This window comes from Electrona antarctica (assembly GCF_951216825.1).
Source record: "Electrona antarctica genome assembly, chromosome: 5".
NCBI lineage: Eukaryota > Metazoa > Chordata > Actinopteri > Myctophiformes > Myctophidae > Electrona > Electrona antarctica.
In genome coordinates this window covers 35,937,157-35,963,556 of record NC_136810.1, presented here as the reverse complement: position 1 = coordinate 35,963,556, position 26,400 = coordinate 35,937,157, and the positions used below count along the sequence as shown (strand labels likewise).

Sequence of the window (26,400 nt, the reverse complement as noted above, 5' to 3'; positions counted from 1 at the left end):
TATATTTGCTCTGGCTGTCTTTCATTTGGTGACCTGCTCCAACAGCCACAAAGGCTACAGCCCATCTGGCCGGACACTCCCGTATTTGTTTATCTCTTATCAATCGTTTGTTTCTGTTTGTTTATCATCCATCGTTGACCCGAGAGATTGGTGGGTCCAAATCGTTAAGAATTTATGTGCAAAGTATTTTGAAAAAAAGAAAAAACAGAAAATATGTCTGCTTAACCAATCCACGACCTCTGTCACTTGGTTGCATGTACTTGTTTTAACAGGAAGGAAATATTAAATCCTTATACACTCACTCCAGATTAAAAAAAAAAAAAAAAGAATGTATTGAATTCTGACGTTTGCAGAATGAGTGTCCACATTATTTCTTGCAAAGTAAATTAATGCTCAAATGGACATAATGTGCCTGTGGCTGGTTGTACATTCAATTTGAACAATCAAAATCTAGTTTTCTGGTCCATTACATCACCACCAGGGGGCACTTGGTTCCTCAAGCATGCAGCGTTGTGTTTGACAAATTGCTATAGAGAGAACACATGTATTTGGCTAGGGAACCAGGGGATAGGGGTGGTTTACAACCTGCCTCCCACCCACATCTGATTTGATATTCTGACCCATAATCTGCTATATCATGATAGCGACCCACTGAGGAAGGACTGCTGGAGTAATGTGTTTCCATCCCTCCGTAACATAGTATGAAAATTAACAGCATTACATGGCTGGTTAAAATAACGACAATCTTATACGTATATCCTCTCTCTGATATACTGTAGACTAGAGTCCTAACGAGTTCCCTGTGTGTGTGTCATTACCTATGTTTTCAATGTGAGATGTGGAGAGGGATTCAGATGTACTGTACCATTCATGCAAAAGTGCTCAAACTACAATAGGCGGAATAAAGTAAGCCCTCAATCCCCTTGGTAAATTCAATTTATATTGAATATACCATCTATATTTAGCCTCTCCTTTATCAAGAAAGAAAGAACATCTTTGATCAGCATGCACAGAGGTTTGTCTTTGCATCTTCATCAATCTATCACAGCAAATTTGGATATGAAAGGCACCAATTCAAATGGCTGAATAAGCATAAAATATGTCTAAACCAGAGGCTTTCAGCATATCTAATAATACAAACATGACATGTAATACATCATATCACCCATTACCAGTTAGCCGTATAAAACAAGATGAAAATATGCAGGCTGTTGACAGATCAGAAAACCTATTTGCATTGCCCTGTGGTATTTTCTGTTCTGTCCCACCAGCAGCAGTGGTTACCATGCATGGAAGTATATCTGGTAAAAAAAAAAGAAATGCTTTTAAACCAGCTCCACCATATTGTGATTTGTATGAAAACCTGTACAAACTGAATGGTTGTCATGCGGCAAAAACAAACCTTTATGAATCCCCCCCCCCAATAATGTATGATTTAATTTAATTACAATTTCTAATTGTTAACTTTGATCCCCAATTTCAGCGCAGAGTTATAGAAATGTGAGAATTTGTCATAACCAACTACTATTAACTATGACATTTTTAAAGGCACAACTGTGGCTATATTTGAAGCTTGTGCCTTTAAGTTCATAGAGTAAACCCTTGAGGGCCAGTGCTATAAATTATTTGCAAGGGAAAAGGCATGATGCATCTTTTAACATGTGCAGTCATTTCAGAGTGCAAAGCCCACAAATGTCGCATCCTCTTAAGATCAAAAGTAATTGGTCAGGCTGCACAACAAGGCACAGGGTTAACAAGGCAGCTTACGAGTGTAACAGACTCAATGATATTATACTATGTAGCATGACGGTGAGCTAATAGACCCCATCACACAAGGAGAGACCGCAGTTTCACTCTGTCTTATCAAATTACAGTATGCTAAAGAATCATGCTCTTTTTTTAATACCCATAAGAACGTTTTATCCCCCCCCATGCACTTGACATAATGCACTTGATGTAACTTGACATTACAATTAAGGCAAGTGTTATATTTCCCAATGTTAACATTTAAAAAAAAGTCAGTTAATGTCAATGTTATAAGATTCATACTCAAACACTACTATGATTGTTGGATGAATCCAAAAATGAAGGGCTTGTTCAGAGAAGCCTCCAGGAGACAAGGCTGTGATTGCCAATGTTCTAGGTCAGCCACAGAGGGAAAGGGAAGTGTAGAGGCCATTAAGAGGGCAAAGATGGGTGGGGGGTGGCTGATGGAGCAGTGAACGGACCTCGTGGTGCTTCACACAGCTGCAAGGAAGAGGGTCACAACGAGGGAAGCAGGTGACATGCTCCAAGTCCTCTTACACCACATCACACCCGGCAGTGAATTTTGGTGCTCCCCGTGGACATCAGATGTCAGTTCAGATGAGCAATGGCTCCGATAACTTTAACTTTACTTCAGGTATTGACCAGGGGTGAAAAGGAATCCCAGGATGGAGGCTTTTTTTTCCTTCTTTTTTTCACAACCGTGAGGCATCATGAGGCATCATGGTGTAAGATTTGCTCATTTCTGAAAACACTGGGCTAGGCCTATAGGTTAGTGAAACCTGCTTCATCATTATTTTAACGACACACAACAAATTAGTTTTGTAAGCACTTTTGTAATCACACAAGTAGCCTACTTTTAATTTAAGTAAAAAACAAAAATAATACTCAATATTGTAATAAAACTAGCTTCATTACAGTTTTGCCGGGAGAAGTGTTACTAGCCTCACCAGAGACTAGAGAGTGAGTGTATGTAACTCCCAGTTCAGTCAACATTGGACAGGAACACATTTCACAATGTAGGGCAAGCTGCCCATTCCAACATTTCATTTTTACAGCATAAAGTCAAACACAGGTTTGGTAAACTAAATTAATTTGACACAGGATATGGCAAGCATTACAGAGTGACTTGCATAGTAAACAATTGGATTGAAAGCCACAAGTTCTCAATGTAGACAGTAAAGTAAATATACTTTATATAGCATAGTTGTCAAAAAGCTGAGGCCAGAGAAAGGGGGAAGGACAGTGGGCACACAGGTCTCAGGAATAAAAGAGGAGACGTTGGTCAATGCTCTATTTGTGTCCACAAACGCCTCCTATCTGATGGCAATTCAAGTTCAAATTTCAAGTGGTTAGACCTCATATTTGAAGGTAAAGGAGGTAAGGTCACCTCAGAAGAACACCACTGTCGCCATCCTGTCAGTTAAGTGGGGCATGGGACTGTACGACGTGACCCAGACATGGGTTGCACCCCCAGGGTCATGGGTCAGTCAGGCATGAGGTGACAACCGAGCGTCTCTGATTTGACTCCCAGTGAGGTGGCCTGAACCGAGCCCCTGGGTTCAGCCTGGTGGCTCGCTGTACTGACACACGGCACGGACTGGAAGGAACCCCAGGGTACAAACATGGCCTGAGCAGGACACTGTCGCCTCTGTGCTTGTAATGACACTACTACCCTTCAATCTCTCTTCCTTCTGTGCCTGTGTGTGTGTGTGTGTGTGTGTGTGTGTGTGTGTGTGTGTGTGTGTGTGTGTGCGTGTGCGTGTTATTATATTATTCAGTAGCATGTCTTGAAAAGCCTCTCCACATAAGATTGTTAATTACTAGCCACTGATTTATTTTAGCATTTTTCTTCATCTTTCCTTTTTACCAGCTGCTTGGAAACGTAGACGACCTAGTCTGTGATTGGCTCCCGCTAGTCATGCTTGGCAGCCCATAAGCCAATGGGATACACTGAAACGCCGCCTAAGCCAATGGGAGTCTGAACCAGCGGGAGCCAATCGCGTAGTAGCGACCTAGTCATGATTGGCTGCCTGTATTAGCGACCGCAGCCAGCGTGGTAGCCTGGCTAGTAAGCCAGACTCATATCCGCCCCAGACAATTTATTTTTGCCATCGCAATAATCGTGCCTGGTCACTGCGAGGCTACCAGCGCTGAGCATCTGACAAGTCAGCAGCTGATGTTATGAGCTAACTGGACAGCAGGAAAGCCATAACAAAGAACAGTGATTGAACCAACAACAGAACATCAGAAACTAACAAAAACCACGGCTGCGAGGTTGTGACAGAGGGACAGATGCACAACGGACAGCGCTTGTTTTAAGTTGTTTATCATCCTATCCTTGTTCATATCATATTATAACGCCATTTAGGCTATTAGTAAGAGAAATCTATGAAAATCTGGGAACTAAATCGTTACCAAGAAATTTCTTCACCAATGTGTTTCTAAAGGTGTCTAATAACATGTACTAAAAGTTTGAAATTCAACTCCCGTGGGAGTGTTTTTTGTGCAAAACTAATGCTTGGAATGGATTCAGAATCATAAAATCACCCTAGTTTCATATGTCACATGCTACTTAAAGAATGATGAAATGTGGACTTCTTTGCCTTATATAGGATGTTATGGGTATGGTCACATATTATGCTAATAACTCAATTTTCCCACGGGAGTTGAATTTCAAACTTTTAGTACATGTTATTAGACACCTTTAGAAACACATTGGTGAAGACATTTCTTGGTAACGATTTAGTTCCCAGATTGGTCAAATACCTGATAAAATGCCCTTACTATATATCTTCATGTTGTGATAGGGTGGATAATAATATAGCAGCAGCAGCCTACTATACCAGTGGTACCACGAGGTCCGTTGAATATTGAAGAATACTCAAATATGGTATTCCATCAATGATCACTGATCCTAAAATAGTATAAGCTTGTGTTCGTTCAATTATATCTCATGTTGCTTGCTAAACAAAACTACCTTAAAAGCAGGTAGATAGCCCAGGCGGTGGCGTAACCGTCTGGGCACCCGACTGGTAATCCAGTCGCAGTGTGCCGCGGGTTCGACTCCCGAGCCCGACACGGCCTTTACTGCATGTCTTCCCCCATCTCTCTCCTGTTTCCTGTCAGCCTACTGTCTGTCCCTTCAAAAACCAAAAAAATATCTTAAAAAAAAAAAAAAAAAAAAAGCAGGTAGATAAATTATTACTGTGTCGAACTGCCTGTAGTACAGCATTATATGGTAAGTCGAGATGGTTAATCAGACAAAACATACAACCAGATACCATGGGTCTGCTCAGGGCTTCATTCAACTTTTCCTACATGCAACAAATTGAACAAACATCAAACACCCCACTATACTTGCTATAATGGACGTACGTCCGTGTACAAGGCTACGAGCACACATGCACACGCACAGGGACACACAAACGGACAGGGGTGAAAACATACTGTATAGTCTCGTCCATGCCTTCGGCCTGGCACTAACTAAAGTTCGGTGTATGTTCCATACAGTGACAATAACATCTTATTATGGAGTACCTGTACAGAATATGTCTCTACAAAAATAACTATACTGTAGATGTCTTTACAGTTGCATAATAAATTCGCAAAATTCCAAGTACAATAACAACAGAAAAAACATTGTTTTTTTTAATCTCCTTATAATGATGAACTAAATAGAAATACAATGAAAGGGCTTGGGGGCTTCCAATGCCCATACCAAACCAAAGTTTGGAGTATTGGGAGGGAGCGGGGGGCATCAGAAAGCAATACTAATTAATTCAATTGGCCTATGTGACCCTGAAACGATTCGTAATCCAGATTGGAACATCTTCATTGATCTTGGGAATGCTTCAGTAGACTCCCAGTGCTTATCTCAGCATAAAAAGCATCTCTTGTGACGAACCACGATTTAATTAGATGACAATCACTGTTAACAATGCACAGCCAACATCACAAAATTTGCACATTAGTGCTGGCAGTGATAAATTCCAGTAAGCCAGCTGGGACAGCTCACATCCTAATTTTAACTCTTTCTGTAAGTGGCCAATGCAAATATATCACTTCGTGTAATAGACTGACATGTTTAGTTTCTAAATACTAACAATCATTTGTAATTTGTATGTTCAGCACTATATTCACGTGCTGTTTAGCTGTTCTGTTAATTTGGCAATGACCTGGACACCTGTATTGTCTAAATAACACATCACTTTTACTGTGTTAAATTACAAGTTTGCCCTCAGCCATCCACTGCTGTGTGCAGAATTCTAGAAGAATTTTCAATGTGTGGAACCAACCACTAGAGGGCAGTCTACATTTTACACCATGATATGTGATCTAATGCACTGACATTGTAATACACAGCGGACACGGCCATTTGTGAAATGATAAGAGTGCTGTGAAAAAGCTGTTTGCAAAGTCAAATCAGTCATGTGTATTAACTGGAAAATGGGACATATAAACTCCAAGGGCACAAATTAGTCCAACTCATCCAAAACAAATGTAATTTATGGTAAAAATCCACAGAAAAAGATACTTTGACACTTTCCTTTCGTCCTCTTGCAACTGGACAGTCAAGCAGAAGGAATATTTGGCCTGAAATGATTACACTTGATAAGGAGGGTAATGAACAAAAACAATGAAAAGACTCTGTATTTTTGTTAAGGGGCATAGGTGCAGGCCAGGGGCTAATGGCAATGAGGGATTTGTCAGTCATCCCTACATTTAATAATCCCTGGCTCTCCATTTTCTGCTGTTTGTTTATATTAACCTCTGGTTGAACCCACTTTAGAGGCAGCCTCTTTGCCAGAAAGTTCAGTGAACATTCAGCACGGAAGCGGAGAGCATGTCATCTCGAATCTATTAGCCCACAGGGGAGTTTGCAGCATCCAGCACTATGTGTGCTATGTTCTGCTCTCTCTCTCTCTCTCTCTCCCTCTCTCTCTCTCTCTCTCTCTCTCTCTCTCTCACTCTCTCTCTCTCTGTCGTTCTCGCACAGACACACGTGTACACGTGAACACACTTAGCTACAAACCGACACAGTTTCCATACGGACGGTGAATGTAACTGAGATTATTGCATATATGCCCTGGTCCTGACCTCCCCTTTTCACTCATGCCGAATAATCTCATCATGCCATGCACTACATCACACTATTTTAAACGCCACTGTCTTTTCGTTGTTGTTGCATTACATTAACTATCTTATAGCTATAATTCATGGTATAGAACACCGTTTTACAGAAATGTGTCTTTTTCACACTTGTGTGATGGCATTTTGTTGTCATTTTTGTGTTAATATATGCAGTAATTATATACTCAACTATGCCATACAGTACTTTGAGAGTAAAGTTGATGGTTGTCAACAGTACACATTTCAATAAAGTTGATACTCTAACTCTAAACAGCTAATTGCCAAGATGTGAATGTGAAAATCTTGAGATGTCCCTGACAAACAAGACAAGGGCCAATCACAACAAATGTGATTGCGATATCAATAACTATTGTTTTACCATGCCATCCACGATGTGGTTAGAATTATTTGTGAAACTATATAGCTATAGCTATATAATGCTGGGTGTAAACAGCCCTTCAGACAAGCCACTATAGGCTAGTAAATTCATCAGTGTTTATTTATCCATTTGTAACTCTGACAGCCACTCTCAGAGTTAAATTAACACTCAGGACTTTACTGTGTGATTGTGAATAAATTAAAAACACTTTATACAGCTAAAGAATGTATGCGTGGCAATGAGCCACCATACAATGTGTACATACCAACAGTGTTTACCCGTTACACTGAACACTGCACAGACTGGCAGCCACCCTGACACTAGGCTGCAGGCACCACATAAAGGCTAGATTCAGAAACCTGTTGTGCAAATGTGCGCAGGTCTCACGCAACAACAAATGTAACAGAAGAGACACTACGTGAAGCATATTACTCAGTGATATTTGGAAGCTATTTTGATCTGTTGCTTTTGAGACTTCTATTTTAGGGTTCAGTGAGCAGCAAGTCTAGGCGGAGTGGAACACAAATCATCATCGTGTTTAACAGAACTATGTTTTATTAAACACGACAGGCCAAAGTGTCAGTGGTTTACGGAGCCAGCCACCTACAGCTCAGTTCTCTCGAGACATCATCACATCATTTGACTGTAACCTTGGAAACGATGTTGCCTGACTGTAAACAGGGACTGACTCTACTCTACAAGTATGCAAGCCTTCCATCAAGCGGTAAAGCCTGAGTTATACTTGGTTGCACATTGTGTTGCGCACCGAAAATAGTGATGTACAAGCTTATAACTGTGATGCAGTGTGAGCTTGTATGAATCAGCATGAGACCTGCCTGTCATCTGAAGATCAACACTACACAGTAAGCTTCTCTGTGTTGATTTACTGTATGTAACCCCAAGAGTGTGCAAATGGAGTTTAATGTGTAGACATGACCTCTTTGTTTGTTTACTTAAACGCGCATCCATTTCAGATTATCAACAGGTGTGCTATAACAGATCTGATATCTGGATGTCAATTCCAGTCAACATGCTCGATTGACTCGATAGTATTTGAACAGTTAAGTAGGCTATTACATACAAGTATACAGGTATACATTCCAACAAGAAGGAAAATAATCCATATCTTGACAAATACAGTTGCATTGATGGATTATTAGGAATGGGTCTTGCATTCTTTTTTAACACTTAGCCCGCTAGCATTTATTGAAAAATGATGATCTAAATCACGCCAGCATTTTTCCCATTTGAGCTCTTATTTTGAAAAGCCACATTTCCAGTCTACCGGAAGTGAACATAACCTAAGAAGCTGAATGGAGCCTGGACAGACCTTGTTTACAATATTAATCCAAACCGGGGCACTGGAGAACTCCACATCGTCGGCTCTGTGCCGTCAAAGAAACGTTGTTTTGACCAAAAATGCCATCTGTGACAGGCGATTGAAAGAAACAGATAGAATGGATTATTATGGTGACGACGATCTAAGATGGACGATCCAGTGCTGTGATAACTACATAGAGCTAGCTAACCGGCCAACGTAAGTAGCATTATGGCTCGATCGATCGAATGCACTATAAAAGCGCAATTGCCATTAGTTGCCATTAATGGCAACTAATTTGCCATTTTTTACTACTTTAAAAAACCTTAACAACAAAAATAGTTCAACTAGCCGATCTACATCGAGACATTGTGAGATCGGCTATTTGAACTATTTTAAAAGATTTTTTTAAATAGTAAAAAATGGCAAATTAGTTTAGGGATAAGGGATAAGGGGTGGTGCAAGATATAGCCCATACTGTATAAACACAACTTGTATTTTGATTATAAAGTACATGTATTTCTGGATTATGACAGAACTGCAGGTGGTTTATTGTTCGTCATCTTTTCCGTTATAGCGTTTGTAAAGCTTTTAATTTCCTTTTTGCAGTTACATTAGGAAAGCTACAATACAGTCAATACTAAGCACTGGCTGCGGTATCACACTAAGAATGCAGTAATAAAGGACTGGTGGCAGCTGTACAAAGCAGTGTAATAGCAAGTCTTTTGTTTTACTGACCTGACTATAGCGCAATAAAAGGACATTGCAAATGTCTCTCTTACAGGAGCTTTGTTTGCCATTTCTGATTAGAGGGCCAATCTCATAAACACACAAATATTCAGACATGCTCTCACAAACGTACTGTACAGGAACATGCATTGTATGCACAGTCACACAAAAAAGCTTTTTATAAATATTCTTTCAGTTCTCTTACTATTGCTAATTTGCTACATACAACAGTTTTCCTCCTTCCCTCCATCTGCCACACAGGTTGAATCTCTGCCACGCCTGGCTGACTTCCCTCTGTGGATGTCATCCCACTGCCTTTCGCTCAGTGTAGACATAACAGAGCTTCTGTTCTCCCTTTGGAAGTCATGCCCCCTGCAGGATCTTTGCATTTCCATCGACAACATCCTGGTGGTGTCTCTTGCTCGGACTTGCCAAGAACCTGCCAGCGATCCTGGACAGTCAGCTGTCCTTTGAGGCCCACATTGCAGCGATGATAGTATTAGCCCAGCTCCTGATCCAAGCTTCAATCATCTCCAGGCTAGACGACTGCATCTCCCTCCTTGCTGGTGGTCTTCCTGCATGCTCTCTCAAACCTTCAACTGATACAGAATGTGGCAACATGCCTGGTCTTCTACCGTCCATAATGTTCAACATGCCTGGTCTTCTACCGTCCATAATGTTCAACATGCCTGGTCTTCTACCGTCCATAATGTTCAACATGCCTGGTCTTCTACCGTCCATAATGTTCAACATGCCTGGTCTTCTACCGTCCATAATGTTCAACATGCCTGGTCTTCTACCGTCCATAATGTTCAACATGCCTGGTCTTCTACCGTCCATAATGTTCAACATGCCTGGTCTTCTACCGTCCATAATGTTCAACATGCCTGGTCTTCTACCGTCCATAATGTTCAACATGCCTGGTCTTCTACCGTCCATAATGTTCAACATGCCTGGTCTTCTACCGTCCATAATGTTCAACATGCCTGGTCTTCTACCGTCCATAATGTTCAACATGCCTGGTCTTCTACCGTCCATAATGTTCACATTGTGATCTCCACTGGCTCCTCCTGGTTGCTACCCGCATCCAATTCAAAACACTGGTGATGACCCACTAGACAAGCCAAGGGCAAGGTATTCCTGCAGGTGATATTCCAGCCCTGCTTCCCTTCCCTCACACTTACATCAGCTAACAATGGATGTCTGTCCTTCCCGTCCCTAACAACCTACCCAACACTTCAGGTGGTCTAAACTCTTCTTCCAAGCTGCAGACTGACCTGAGGGCGTGCACGCATCCGCCTCGTTGATGGCAGACTGCTGGGCGAGCGCTGGTGCTTTGGCATGGGGGGTCAGATCAACATGGAATTAATTCTGTACTGGCCATATAAGGAGCATGTCTTGAGTGTACAGGGTTTGATGAGGTCAGATCAATATATGGAATGTCAATTGTCAATTTGAATTTTAGATGCTCTTTTAACAGGTCACTTGAAAATTTTAAATGCTGTATCTTGAAGTGAGTCGTATACATTTTACAACATGGAATGGAACATATGTTTGTTCATGTTTGTTTCAGTCTAAATAGGCTACAAGCTGGCTGTGTGAGGCTTGATAAACGGTGAAGTTTGTGCAAGGCTTGGGAGGTGTTTTCATTTTGAGTGTCTTAGCTGTCACAAGATTTTGTCACTATACCTGTATAGTATTTGCTGAAGTGAATGGAAATATGTATGAGTGGTTTTCACAGTGAACACTACAAGCATTGACTGATAGTGATATCCTATCAGTGTGAGTCTGAGTAACAGCTGTATAAAACACTGAAATCAATTTGGATGCAGTGGCATAAACACATGATATGTACACAGCAGGCAGTTCATCTTGAGTCACACCTAACATGGTCCTATTTCAGTCATTCAAAAAAACAAGCTGCAATTCTATTGCATTGCATTTGATGTTGTGACTGTACTGTTGCAGAACAATCTGTGCAAGCATGACACAGACTCTGAGATCAGTGACATGCCCCGAAGCAGAGCCAAAATATGACCCAGTTACAAATAGACATAAGAACCCCTCGTAGGGCAGAACCGAAAAGCCCACATAGTTTAAAATAAACATGCTACATATGAACTTGCAATGAATGACATATTCCCCAGCTGAGGCTGGGAGAAGCTTGATCACTGAAGAGCTGTCATTGTAGTAGCAGCGAGAGATGTCTATTTAAATACACCTCATAGACATTTTACAATTTAGGCATTTAGCAGACGCTCTCATCCAGAGCGACTTACAAGTATTTATTGAATTCTGTAGTCAATATACAAATAATCACATAAATAGAGCGAGGAGCAAATTAAGACACTATAGGATAGCAGGAAACAACAAACATAGCATCTGTTTAAATAACATGTTATCTTAATCACATTCTTTTTTTTAATGTTTTTTTTTTGTGGCTTTCGCCTTTATTTTATATTTTTTATGGAGGGAGAGACAGTAGGCTGACAGGAAATGGGGAGAGAGATGGGGGAGTGACATGCAGTAAAAGCCGTTGGGATCGGGAGTCGAACCCGCGGCACACTGCCAAACTGGATCACCAGCCAAGGTGCCTGGACCGCTGAGCCACGGCCCAGGCCCTTAATCACATTCTTAACATTCTAAGAATAATCTAAGAATACCGATATAAGACATGTCTGCACAGTAAGTTAGTAACCATATCCTGGTCAATATACAGTAGCAGTACCAAGAAGGGGTACAGGGAGAGTGAAGTGCTAGGGGCTAGGGGGTGAGGTGGAGTCTGAAGAGGTGAGTCTTCAGTTTATAGTGGAAAATTGGGAGTGAGTCTGCTGATGTAGAGCTGGTTCAGGCCTTGGAAGGTATGGGGTACCGATCGGTTCAGGCAGCAACCAATGAAGGGAACAGGGGGGTGACTTGAACATTTTGGCTGGTTGAAGAGATGTGCTGCGGTATTCTGGACCATTTAGAGGGGCCTTAAGTGAGCATGCCAGAATGGCAGAAAGGATGGAGTTTCAGTAGTAGCTTGGAGATGACCTGCATACAGAGCTGGACAGACTCCTGGGTGAGGAAGGGTCTGAAGTGTGAACATATTAAATGAATGAACCACCAGGAACGTGGTTATATAGCAGGGGTGCCCACAATTTGTTTGACATGAGAGCTACTTTCAAAATGACCAACGCAACAAGATCTACCCACCAAAAATATATATTATATATCTTGAAAACAAAATATTGCATTGCGGGTTTGAGTTGACAGGCCCTTTTTCATGTGGTCTACCTGCACAACCTTTGTGATCTACTGGTAGATCACAATCTACCTTTTGGGCACCCCAATGTACAGTATGTGACTGGAGGGTGTACAGTATGATCCTGATCTACCGTGATGCTCCATTTAAAATCACTCACTTCTGTCTCATAGCCCTGATTTGCCACTATACTCTGTAAGGATGACAAACTTTTTTGAATCTGAAGTAGACCTTTTTTGTGTCCATGCGATATTTATCGTGTCTTTGAATTATTCAAGATTGCCCCGCAAGGCCCGCATGATTGCCATTGCTCAGCAAAATCAAAATGTTTCAGTACTGTGTAAGTGAGAGGACTGCACATCAAGTCATCTAAAATAAATCATCAAATAGCTATAATTTGTCAAGACATGTACTCAAACAGGAGGTGACTACAGTATATAAATGCTCTGGACAACACACACAGTATTTGTGTATATTGAATGCAGTAGGCAGACAACTTGTATTAATTCTACCCAGTAGCCATGCCGTTTCTGCACCGTAATGTGCTAAGCTTCTCATCCTTTAATTGACTTTGCTCTGGGTGCAGTGGCATCATGTTGCGCTGGAACACGGGTCAGGCTTAGAAGTTCAGAGTGTGGGACAGCATTCTGCATTGATCTGAACATCACTCTAATAGACTGTCATCACCATTTCCTCGTGTGTTCACTAGAGGCATTACACGGTACAGCACAATACTGCTAGCGCTTTTGTATTCATACAGACCCTCATGAGAATGTGACAGCCTTGTTGTGGGCCACTGCGGATCCAATTTATTCATGATTTCAACCAATAACCGACGATTATTATCCTGTCACGCTCTAACTTCGTAAAGTGTGAAAACCAAAGGATAACATATTTAAGTTGCAATACGCCCTTGTTCAAAATGCACAGTGGGAACTACATAAGCTGTGACATGCATTACACGCTCGTTCTACCATATAGTCCCCTGCTCTCCCACATCATCTCATCTCATCCTGTGCAATATACAGTGGCTTTTTGCCACAGCTGTGCACCTGCTATGTAGACATTGTAGTTCCCCACGGCTCCTCAAGGTAAGTCAATGTCTGTGGAAAAAACTGTATAGGTTATGCATTATGGTGCTGCAGAAATATTGTATAATGGTGCATTTAAAAAAAAAAGCATTCAATTACACTGTAATAATGTAACAATCAAAGCCACGTCATTCTTAAACAGTAATCCCCCCCAATGCGCCCTCTCTCTCTCTCTCTCTCTCTCTCTCTCTCTCTCTCTCTCTTTCTCTCTCCACCACTCACTCCAATTGATGAGGCACACAAGGAGACTAAGCTACTGTATGTTGGTTAATCTTGTTGTCCAGAATGTAGCTTTGATAGGACAAGCATGCCATCTACTGGTATATAGACACACACAACAATAATAGGCATCTACCAACATTTTGCCTGAACCTGAGCTTGATATATGCATTTGGAATATAGTCACAAATATAGTCACACATGCTGGGATTCACTGTTGATTGTGAGATATGAGGTAGATTATGTATTAACTTAAGTAGTAGGGTAGGGTAGGCAGGCACTAGGCAGCCATTATTAATGACGACGCCTCTGCCATCTTCCCTGGGGACTGTGACGCTCAAAGCTAGACGTTAACTGCTTTTCCTGTAATTGTTTGAATGTTTAATACGTCTTAAGGGATATATAATATAATATAGTATAGTATTATAATAATGTAACATTCAGAGAATCTACTTAAACCCCGTGAAGTCTGTCTTTTGACCACAATGTCATTGCATACTTTAACTAAAATAGCCGACAATCTTAACCCCATCTTTTTTGCTCGAAATGTGTTCCCAAGACTGAGGAGGGGTTAGCACGTCGTTAACGACGAGGTCATCCTTGCGGGAGACGTGGCTTCCATCCTCATTAAATACCTTTCCTGTGTCCCCATTTATCTTTACTGGCCCCTTTTCCCTTAAAAACAGGCTGCTTAACCTGGCCCACCTCCTCAGCACCAGATAACCTCAAGCAAATACCCACAGCATCACCGTGCTTGATCATATTCAAGCAGTCTGTTCTTCTCTTCTTTATTTCCAGAGGGCTGTTCAGATTGGTATCCCGTCAAACCGCCTAAATAGCCACACTCTGGGATACTACACATTTAATACAGCACCTCTTATAACAATGGTATTAAGATTCATGGGGGTGGATCAGACCCGACTAGTTTAGCATATGCTCACGGTTAACGTACACCCTGCAAGGCAAGTCATTAGGAGGACTTCTTATGCATCTTCAGATCAGGTGTAGTCAGTGTGTGTTGCGCGCGCGACCATGCGCTTGCATGCGTACTGTGCATAACCATATGTAGAGAATATGGTTATGCACAGTACAATCCAGAGTAACTCTTGAGAGTATAATAGAAATATAATCAAATGGAGTCTTGAGTCCATGTGGTTACATGTGTATACTCCCAGAATTACAAATAGACAAATGGCATTCACTGTCACTTGACAACATCAAAAGTCAAATCCAAACACACTTGAAATTCAAATAGGTTGAGCAAATGTGTCACATGTGTCAGACCTGTCTTTCATTGTTCCCTATTGTGTCTTCACAAACAGCTGACAAGTGATTTATCTTGACCTACTAGTGTCTCAGCTGTCTGCATGTACTGTAGCTATGACTGGGACATCTGTATGAGGTGCTATAAAATAAAGAAAGAAAATAACATTTCTCTTCTCCAGCAGGTTATATGATGCCAGTAAAACGTTGCTTATTTATAAAGGCTATTTGATCAGATAACAGTAGCAAATCATGCCAAGACATATCACGTTTGACAACTGACAAAAAAATTGAGAATTAAAATGAAAAACATAGAAGGATTTTATAGTCTGTCTGCACTCTGTCTAGATTGCACCGGCTGTGTAAATCGAATCAGGAATGTTGTGTTTCCTGTTCTAAAGACCCAGGGATGAAGTTAAGCCTCATTTATGCTCCATCATACGACGGTGTCATGCATGGACAATAGCAGATCTATGGCGTCACAACGTGGCACAGCCGCGGTGTGCTGTGAGCTTGTAGATCAGCTATTTTCAGCATGTGTTGTATGAATCAGGCTTTACACAGTGCAATGCTAGTGTTTCCTCTGCACTTGCATGAGGGGTTAAGTGAAGGTAGTAAAGGTTTATTTGCTTCTATATTGCTCCCTGTCGTTGTCACCAATGAGCAGCTACAATGTGTCTTGATAGTCAACTTATAAAAGTTGTATGAAACTCAGGGAGCTTAAGTGATCTTCCACGGCTCTGCAGTAGCCTACAGCATGCAGGATGTCTGCTTATATTAATTTCATGGAGTTTAGGAGGTCAGCAAACTCATTTGGTGATTCTTACTCATTTATGAACTTCACAACCCTTCTGTTCTGCAGTGCTCTAAGCTACTGGTCTGGATATGCGGAAATTTACATGGAATATTATAGCTAGGTGGCAAAAAAGAAAAAGAAAGAGAAAGGGAAAAAAACAGTATAGTGCACTTGGAGTTTAAAGCACATAAGAACGAATGAAAATGCACTTTGACAGGCTACCGTCTTTTTAATGAAAAGTAAGGTGAACAAGCTGTGTGTGTGTGTGTGTGTGTGTGTGTGACTGTGTGTGTGTGTGTGTGTGTGTGTGTGTGTGTGTGTGTGTGTGTGTGTGTGTGTGTGTGTGTGTGTGTGTGTGTGTGTGTGTGTGTGTGTGTGTGTGTGAGAGAGAGAGAGAGGAGGGAGGGGACTTGGGGAGAATTGGTTCATGCAATATTAAGGAGATTTCTAATAAGACAATGGACATGAGTGAAAGCAGCTTATGGAAGTCTTAGAGTGAAACTGAGTAAATGAGACTGCCAGCTGTTATTGCTTTCCAGCCATGTAACATCTTGCCGTTGATTTACAATTAGAGAAGAAATACAGTTAAAATCTAAAATACATCTTTCTGTTTAGAATAATTCCTCATCCAAAACCAGAAACTGAGCTTAACTTTCAAACATCCTATTCAGAAGGACGTTCCAAAAATAGCTGAAATGAAATGTTTCGTGTTGCCTCATGTGCTGTTTTATGCACAGTAAAATCTGAAGTGTTGTGAATGTAGCTCCGAGAGTTACTGATTTAAACTACTCCAATTTCCGTATACTGTGCTGTATTGTATGCCTACTCAGTTTGATACTTTTGTAGAAGGTAGTTGTACAAGATTACTATTTTTAATGGTGCAACCACTTAATTACAGAGCTTTGTGTGTCTCTGGCTTGCTGGCTGGCTGGCTGGGTCTGTCCGAGCACGAAAATAGCGTTTGGTTAACTATGATGATTTCGGGTGTGACAGTACAGTACAGTGACAGTACAGTATAGTACAGTAGAGCCCCTGGTGACCCCCACACGGTAACTCTGTCATTTCTCAACCATTTCGGACGCGGGGCGGCTCGCCGGAACCGGGCCAGCACCCTGGGCACGTTCCTGTGGTTCTGGAAGTTTCGGGGGCCCACACGGAGTTGCACCACTTACTTCACACAGGTGTGATTTTTGAGTGGTGCAACCACTCCCTTACGGAGCTATGTGTGTGGGTGGCTGGGTGGCTGTGTGGGTGGGTCTGACCCACACATCTGGGCAATCTGGCACACATAAAGTGTTCCCAGCACAGTGGTGTGTACCTGACATCTTGTCAGCAAAACAGTACACATCATAGGTCTCATTAGCATCTCGGACTCCATAGGTTCTCACTCCAGGAAATCCCTCTTTGTCTCCGAAGCAACCATCCCGGGGTTCGTGGATGGGGTACCTGCAGTGAAACACAGGTGTCAATGAATATACTGATTTGTAGATGATACAAGAACATATTATTTGATTGTGTGCGATATGTTGAAGGTTATGTAGGCAAGGCCCTTCAGTGGGTTCCTATTGTTACCATTGTTGATTGATGTTACGGATCACGGTCCTTCTGAGTATTTATTTAATGTTTGTTATGGTTAATTATTATTATGGTGGTAATTGGTTAAGCTGGGAATAATTGTAATAGTGTGGAAATGTTGGTTTTATGTTGATGGCATGTATTATAATTAGTTTCCTTCTGTGTTTCATGTAAGGTATTGAATGGAGGTGACCCACCGGGGACGCCCACACGGAGTTGCACCACTTACTTCACACAGGTGTGATTTTTGAGTGGTGCGACCACTCCCTTACGGAGCTATGTGTGTGGGTGGGTGGCTGGGTGGCTGTGTGGGTGGGTCTGAGCACAAAAACAGCATGGTTGTTTTTCACCACCTGTGCGCAACCTAACACACACACACACACACACACACACACACACACACACACACACACACACACACACACACACACACATATTAACTGTATATATGATGATTTTGGGTGTGCCAGTACAGTACAGTGACAGTACAGTACAGTACAGTACAGTAGAGGGTACAGTAGAGGGACCCCCACACGGTAACTCTGTCATTTCTCAACCATTTCGGACGCGGGGCGGCACGCCGGAACCGGCCCGGCCCCCTGGGAGCGTTCCTGGGGGTCTGGATGTTCCGGGGACCCCCCGGGGACCCCCAAATGGTAACTCTGTCCTTTCTCTACCGTTTCGGACGCGGGGCGGCTTGGACACCCTGGGTGTGTTCCTGTGGGTCTGGAACTCGCCCCTCACTTCACACGGGTGTGATTCTTTCCCCCCTCTACAAGAAATCTCTTTTTCCAAAATAGCTGATCAACATCGGCTATTATGACTTGCCCACAATAGGGATGCTATAGAGTATCATGTTGTTTAAACCCTGATTTATACTTCGATATATAATGATGGCACTTGCCAAGAATAGGCGATCACCGTCGTACGGTGAACACTGAGCATAACTGCAGTGGACCAAGAGCAGGAAGTAGTTAAGGCTCAACTTGGAGGTTAATCTGATGGTGCTCTCTCACACTGACCTCTCCTCAGGGCAGCCTGCCATTCATAGTGGGGACAACCTCACTGGCCACAAGGAGCCCTTTGACACAGCCCGGTCTGCGGCAGCCTCACATCTGCACCAGATCTCCCAGTGAGAGTGTTTAAAAGCAATGAGGCCTCACATCTGTGCGGGGACCGGGCCTGGTCAGGGGGGTAGGGGGTGATTAATTGACGGTCACATCTCGCTGACTGCTGCCCACACTGCTTTGATGAAGAGGGATTAGGTTGTGCACCACAGGCTTAGCTGATAATAGGAGACTGGAGAGGAAATGCTCATGTCATGCTCCATGGCAAGGATTTCAATCAAAGAACCACTTCATACAGAGACTTTCTAAAACAACTGAGATCCACAGTTTCCTGCAGAGAGCAGTGTGTGTGTGTGTGTGTGTGTGTGTGTGTGTGTGTGTGTGTGTGTGTGTGTGTGTGTGTGTGTGTGCGTGTGCGTGTGCGTGTGCGTGTGCGCGTGTGTGTCAGTGTGCGCGCGCGTGCGTTAAAATAGGCATGTATGTACTCTTATTATGTACAGTGTGACCTGAAATAAACATGGTCTTGGCGTGCTACATGTAGTGTAAACTGTAGGTGTCCACTTACTCATATGTGTCAACGATGTAAAATTCTGGTTAAAAATATCTCCAGGACACAGTGCTTGTTCTGTCCCAGCCAGGCATGCATGCTATACCGCTCCCCGGAAGCCCAGTTTCATTCCCACTAAAAATATTTCCCCATGATTTACTTTTTCTTCTTCCTCCTTCTTCTTCTTCTTTTTACATCCTGAAGCACTCCTGGGCAGATATTATGAAGGATACAATTTCAGATGCAATGGAATTGACACAAATGCAAATGATAGTTAGCTTATTGCTTGAGGACATTAAGGAATAAGGACTCTACAAGCTCTCAGAAAATGGCAGAAGTAGCACAATATGCCTATTGGTGTTCCATATTTTCACTTTACTGTAAAATTGAACTTCAATGATTTTAGCAGATTGTAGAATGTACAGTAGTCTCATTTTTAGCAATACTGGAAAATACTGTAAGACGTAAGTACAATTGTCATCATTTAATTCAGGGTTCTATTTGTAAATAAAACACAATGTCACATCGCAGCACAATATGAGCTTGTAGATTGACTATTTTCGCTATTTCCGAGACAAATTAGACATTCTGAAAGAGTTTGAAAAGTTAGCAAAAATAGGGACTCTTAGGGTTAATGAGGTTAACACTGACCAAAAGTAGGGATAAAACGTATCCCCACCAGCGATAGAAATGAATGACCAACAGGGGGATATCAAAAACAGTTAGGCATGAATCCCCCCAGCAAATCAAAACCTAATTTATTGTATATTCATTGTATGACACAGTATCGCTATGGCACAACGACTATATGTGATGTCCATGCTACACACTGTCTATTGTTTCTAGCAAAAAGCAACGTTGCCCAACAACCATTGTTACACATGATGAACACGCACTTCGCAGAGGATAGTGGAAACTCATTGTGGTGCAGGTTGTATGGTTTAGGTGCGGTTCCATCCATCTGAGCCTTTATTTAGCCCCCTTGTCCTGTCTTGGTTCTCTCTGAACTGAGATCAGTCTGCACTTTTCCCTAGGGATAACAGTAATGTCACATACTGGTTTGGCACGCCAATATTTCACACCCAAACCAAAACCTATTAAGAATGACTACTTACCATAGAGAAGATGTCCTTCACGGCAGCAACCTTCACATTCAGTGTTTTTTCCATCTTCATGCGAGCGCGAGCACACACACACACACACACACACACACACACACACACACACACACACACACACACACACACACACACACACACACACACACACACACACACACACACACACACACACACACACACACGCATACTGTTGTGCATACTTTCTGTGTGTTATATTTCAACTGCCAACACATATGATGTTGTTGTCCTCGCAACAAAACCCCTGATCATAACCTTGAAATGTTTGGAATGACATCCCAGCGCCTCTCGCATGTCTGTTACGTCTGTGTGTGTGTGTGTGTGTGTGTGTGTGTGTGTGTGTGTGTGTGTGTGTGTGTGTGTGTGTGTGTGTGTGTGTGTGTGTGTGTGTGTGTGTATATATATACATACAGTATATATATTCACTGTGTATATTCCTGCAATGTCTGCATTGAGTGACCATCGAAAGCCTTTGAGAGTTTGTTTATATCGTTCTAGAACATTCCTCTATTTACAAAAGAGTTCTGGCCTCCGCTTTTGTATTTGAATGACTTGAATGGACAAAACACTGAAAGATGTGCAGTACTGTAGCTGTACTAGCTGTATTGGAGTTATCTCTATTTACAAAAAGATTTTGATGTTTGAGACATGATTGTACAAATGGCGCATACTGCACAGTTGTTGGTTAGTTGTTGTTACTCTCTGCTTGCACTAGACTACTCATTTTCTGTTAGCCTCATTTTACTTGACAATGATACTTTTTGTTGTCTTTTTGTCCTCCAAAATAATGGTACTGTAAAGGACTCCCCAAAGTAAAAATACAGTGCCCTTGTTGACATCACATGCTGCAAAATACCAACAATAATGGATCCAGGTTTGTGTACAATACATGTGCACACATACATGTCATAGTGCTTGCTCCTTGACATCGTCTAATCTTCTTGAGCATGTAGATGCTAAAGTTAAACCTAAAATGAAGTGTCTCTATATTCTGAATAATTCATTTATTGATGTGCCACCTGGCCACGTACAAACTACAGTGTGTCTGTGCTGATCCTTAGCAGTCTCTGCTATTACAGTAGGTACGCTACTCTTTCACTCTGGAGTCAAGCATCCTTTACTGAAACACAAACCTGTGCATCTCAAATGTTGTATATCAATGGCCAAACGTACTGCTGATAATGCTTCGTCTATCATTAATATTCAAGCAATCTGCTAAAACAGTCTGGCACGTTACTGAGATCATTAATGTATTGAAGTCTTGCAAGTGGGGTTAAGGGTCAAAATGTGACCCAAGGGATTAAACCGCTGTTATTGTTAATGCTTATATTATGGCAACATGCAATTAATGATCTCTGTTATCCTTCAGAATAGATTTAATACCATTCAGTATGTATTGTACATTTATAGAGCTTTGAATTCACCAAGTTTACACAGTACCCAATTAGCTTGAAAAGGTGTGTAGAAACACATTTTAATAATTCACATGGCCATACGATGATCTTTTTTTATTTATTTGGTCTTGACAGAGATCGAGTAGTGAGCATGAGTACTGTTATGATGTGACAGAGATTACAGACTACACCATATCTGTTTTCTGTGGCAAAGAACAGTAGAGTTTGATTTATGTCCTCTCCTATTCTATTGAACTATACAAAGGAACTCTCCACCTTGACCGCTCTATTAAAGTGAGAAGCCAAAGTTATCAATCGAGTTGTGGTGAAAGGAAAGGAAAGCTCCTCAGCAAGCCATGCTTCCTCAGCCTAATGGATCACTCCATGCTGAGGAGAGATGGAGAGAGCAAGAGAGCGACAGAGAGAGAGAGAGTTCGTAAGAGAGAGAGAGATGTTGCTTCTACTGTATGCTTTTGACTGATTATGCATTTTTTTCTTAAGCTATTCATAGAAGATAGATTCATCATTCCAATTTGTCAAGCCTGCAAAGATTTCAATTAATTATGTGCGGCGAACGACTCAGGGTGTATTAGGCCTCTCTGTCAGCGCTAGTCTGAGTCCCCATTTACTGGACTCAAAATAAAGAGGTATCAGAGAGGTGCTTGGATGCACCAGTAATTAATTTGATGAATGCCATAGCGGCACAAATAGTGGCAGCCGTGCATCTTTTCATCAGGCGGCTGCTGCAGCAGTCTCTGTGCTCAGTGCTAATTTGAAGGGGGCAGCTCATCTGTATAGTGGATGTGTTTGCAGCGGAGTCTATTCTTCAACCGGTGTAACGGTGGCCTCCCGCTGTCCAGACAGTGTGTGGGGGGCCTTATGTTTTCTGTCAACTTTGTCCTTGTGCCAAGCAACTTGCTCCACTTAGTGCCCAGTTTTTTGACTTTGTGTCTTGAACTTGATAATGGGAGGCCTGCAGGATTAATGGAAGGTGGTGTCACATTGCTTCCCCAGCTGCTGCTCCTGTTGTTGTTTCACACGTACTGTACCACGTCAGCCATCGCCATCGCATAATGTTACCGGACTGTCTTTGGCAGGTAAGAAATTGACAAATGCTCCCACGGAAACTATCCGTGGAAATACATCCATTTGGGGGAGAATGCCTGATTACAATCTGTAGAGATGTTGCATCTACATATAGTGGAGACATGGTGAGAGGTGTGATTGGGCCAATCTAAAATGATGGATCATATTATTGTTATTAGGTGAAAGCCTAGATGGCAGCTATTTGCGATGCACACCGTCAATGTCGACAGGAGCCTGAGCCGCACAAAGAAATAATTGGACCAGTGCCATATACTGTAATACAGGTTCATATTTTCACAAGTGGGGGAACCTCATTATAAATCAGGTCAGCCACTGATAGAAGACCATAAATCAAAGAAAGACATAGCTCAAACAATTAGATAATTACTAGACCACCGTGTCACTGCTGTTTTGCTGTACCACTTAGAGGGAGTGAAGAAAGGTAAGAAACAGCTCTGAGAATACAGCCCACATCATTATTTTGGTATCAAATGAGACGGGGGTGGGGGGTGGGGCAGCACAGAAATTTCATCTCATCTCAAATTATAGTTTGCTTTTGTTAGTGTAATAATCCACTTCATGTGGCAAGTACCTTTTTTCCTAATAATTTTTATCCCACAATTTTTGTAACCCCTTTTTCACCCGGTGCCTATTGCCTAGGCTGTCATCCTGGACGCTACTCTCCCTCTGCCAACCTGGGGAGAGCGACGAACTGAGCTCTTGCTTCCTTCAATGCATGAGGAGGAGTGAGCAGGCCACTTGACAGGGGGGAGTTTCCCCGGTAGGACGTAGCACGTGAAAGGAACACGTTATTCCAACCTGTTCCTTTCCCCTACATCAGGCAGTATAGAGACCACGATTACTGCTTTTTCTGTGAGGGTACCAACCCTAGGGGATACAGGGAGAACATGCAAACTCCACACAGAAATGGCTCTTTCAACCCCACCTAGGGTATTGGGCGCTGATGTCACGGAGGAGAGAACACACGCCCTAGCGCCCACATTGTCCCCGGCGGGAATCAAACCCGGGAGCTTCTAGCTGTGAGGCGACAGCTCTACCTACCGCGCCACCGTGCTCCCATGTGGCACGTATCTTGACGATATTTCTAATTATGGTATTGACAATAAAACAAATCAAAATATAATATAACAGCCATGACATTTTTAATAAAACACGTCGGCTTCCACAAATTCTCCATCTTCATCTCTGAGGTGAGAGCGCATCAGTAGCAGCAGAGGTGTACTGTATGTGTTTAAAAATGCTCTTGTCACTGCATGATTGCATGGATTGCCACTGACCCCTAGTGTTGCCAAAGTGCTCAGTTGCTTTGCCTGAGTTACTGTATGGGATGCCCGTTACTCATCCAACACACCAATTATATCCACAACCCATGATTACCCCAAGGCTGAGATACTGCCTGAAATCCAGACACAGGGGTCCAATTGACCCCAATTGAAAGTGTCATTTCTCAGGATTTCCAAAGTTGTGTTGATGCTTTCGCTGCCCATGATGGAGGGATGTTAATTTGGTATAACTCTTCAGCTATATTGCGTGATATAGGGGCAGATATAGGGGCACCCGCCCCCCACCCACACCCCCATGGCTTGCTGAGCGGGTGGGAAGCTGCCTGCTCTTGTGTCAAACCGGAGTACAAAGACGCTCAGACTACAACAGTCAAAAATTGAGGTCACAGTACAAGAGTGAACCAAGTGGAACAGATTGTTGTGGAACCTCCAGGCTTTTGCAGACACGTGTTGATCCCAGCACAGCATGTCCTAGCTTTTACCTTCCCAACCCCCTCCTTTTCAACTCCCCTGACAGCAGCTTATGGATATGGAAGTGAATCTAGGCCTTTCAACTTTATTGCAGCCTTTCAAATATCCGCTGCATATGCTAAAACTCTGCCATCGCCACGTCAGCTACTGTATGACAGCTCTTCCAGTTAGTATATTTACAGTCTTATAGTCCAGGACTGTTTTATCCTTAATCGTACTTTCTGTAACATGTGCAGCCACTGAGCTCAAAGAAGTTTGTGCATAAATCATGGCATCATAACATGACCCGCAGACCCATCATAATTGCTTTGGTCTTCGCTTTCTCAACCCGATGGAACAAAATGTAAATGTCTCATTAGATCATTGTCTCTCAAGCGCTTTAAATAGATATGAAAGCTGCTCTGCATAAGCCCCATCTGTTCTACTACATATCCCCATGGTAGAGAGGCAGTGTTTTAAGGCACACTTGATCTTTTAATAATGTCACGACCGAGGATGACCCATAGCAGGGGGTGTGTTTGTCCTAACAGGGGGAGGGCTTTTCAGGCCACACAACACATCTCGTTGAGAGAAGCGTGTGTTGAAGTCACGTGATGGGCGATGGGGGCGAGGGACCGATACAATATCCCGAATTTCAGAAAACTGGGATTCAAACCATCGGCTTGCGTTAAGTGATCACAATTGGTAGCATTTCTGACATTCCGTCATTATTGTCATTTTGCATGAGAGCTAGGACGGTTAAACAGGATACACTGACAGCAGATTGACCCCAGCTGCTGTTCACTTGATTGATATCTGCACAGACAATGATCTTTTCTCTGAGCTGCAGCGGTGGCTGCATAGGGAGGCGTTAGGAGGGGGCAAATACAGGAGAAATGTCACACCAGGGAAGTCAGCGAGGCGTAAAGCCCTGCCTGACAAGCGCGGGGTCAGTGGCTCCTCTCTGCCCCCTTTGAGCCCCGGGTAAAATGATCTAAGTGATTCTGGACCTCTGCCACCGATCCGCTGGAGAGCAGGAGTCAACAGCAGAGAGAAAGATCGTGATGTTCTGTAGGGTGCTAGAGGACAGGAAGCATTCTTTTTCAGGGTTTTTACTAAGTGTCCAACTTGGAAATAAACTATGTTTAGAACTTTGTGCAAGCAATGAACAGCGAACATGGGGAAGCAGACTGTTATGTCAAGCATTGTATTCTTTTTTTTTTTCTCCAAAGTTTCTTTATTCATTTTTCAAGTCACGTATGAGTCAAAAATAGCATACAAATGAAAGAGCCCAAATTGAAACATCTGAAAGAGCCACAACCCCGGTATCTTGTACCATTAACAAAGATACATTGAAATAAAAGGCACATACAAATATACAAAATAGACAAATACACAAAAATAAAAAATAAATAATAATAATAATAATGATAATTGCATTGTATTCTTAATGCAAAAAGCTATGTGATTTTTTTTTTTCATTTTGCAAGCACCTCCCCAAACACCACCTCTTAATCTCTCCTTTTCCTCACAAATTAAAGGGAATAATGTTAATAAAGTTTAGAAGATTTAGAACACTTTCCCGGGGGTGTAATATGTGGTTTTATATATTTTAGATTTTAGCAGTGAGCCCAGTGTCTCTGATGTCATCAACACTGGGCTCACTTCCTTCCTGGACATGACAAATCATAGATATGCCACAAATGGCCCAGCAGATGGTGTGATGCCACTGAAAGGAGAGATGCTTGTACATATATCATGTCACATCATTGCATTTAACTTTCATATTAACGTTTTAACAACAAGTGGATAAGTAAGTCCCAGCATGGATCATCACACAGACAGTAATGTTGGTCGGACGTGACATGTACAAGCATCTCTCCTTTCAGTGGCATCACG

The 26,400-nt window shown here is 42.3% G+C and overlaps 1 protein-coding gene across 2 annotated transcripts in view; it reads left to right on the top strand.

Moving 5' to 3' along the window:
- lysmd4 (LysM, putative peptidoglycan-binding, domain containing 4) overlaps nucleotides 1-26,400 on the top strand; it is a 205,027-nt gene that overhangs the window by 153,855 nt on the left and 24,772 nt on the right. The window contains exon 1 of one of the 2 annotated variants that reach the window (XM_079502192.1): nucleotides 22,741-22,758. The exons of the other annotated variant lie outside the window; for it this stretch is intronic. The gene's annotated coding sequence lies outside the window, so the exon portion shown is untranslated. Of the gene's footprint in view, nucleotides 1-22,740; nucleotides 22,759-26,400 lie in introns of those variants that run through there. 2 annotated transcript variants of the gene reach the window in all.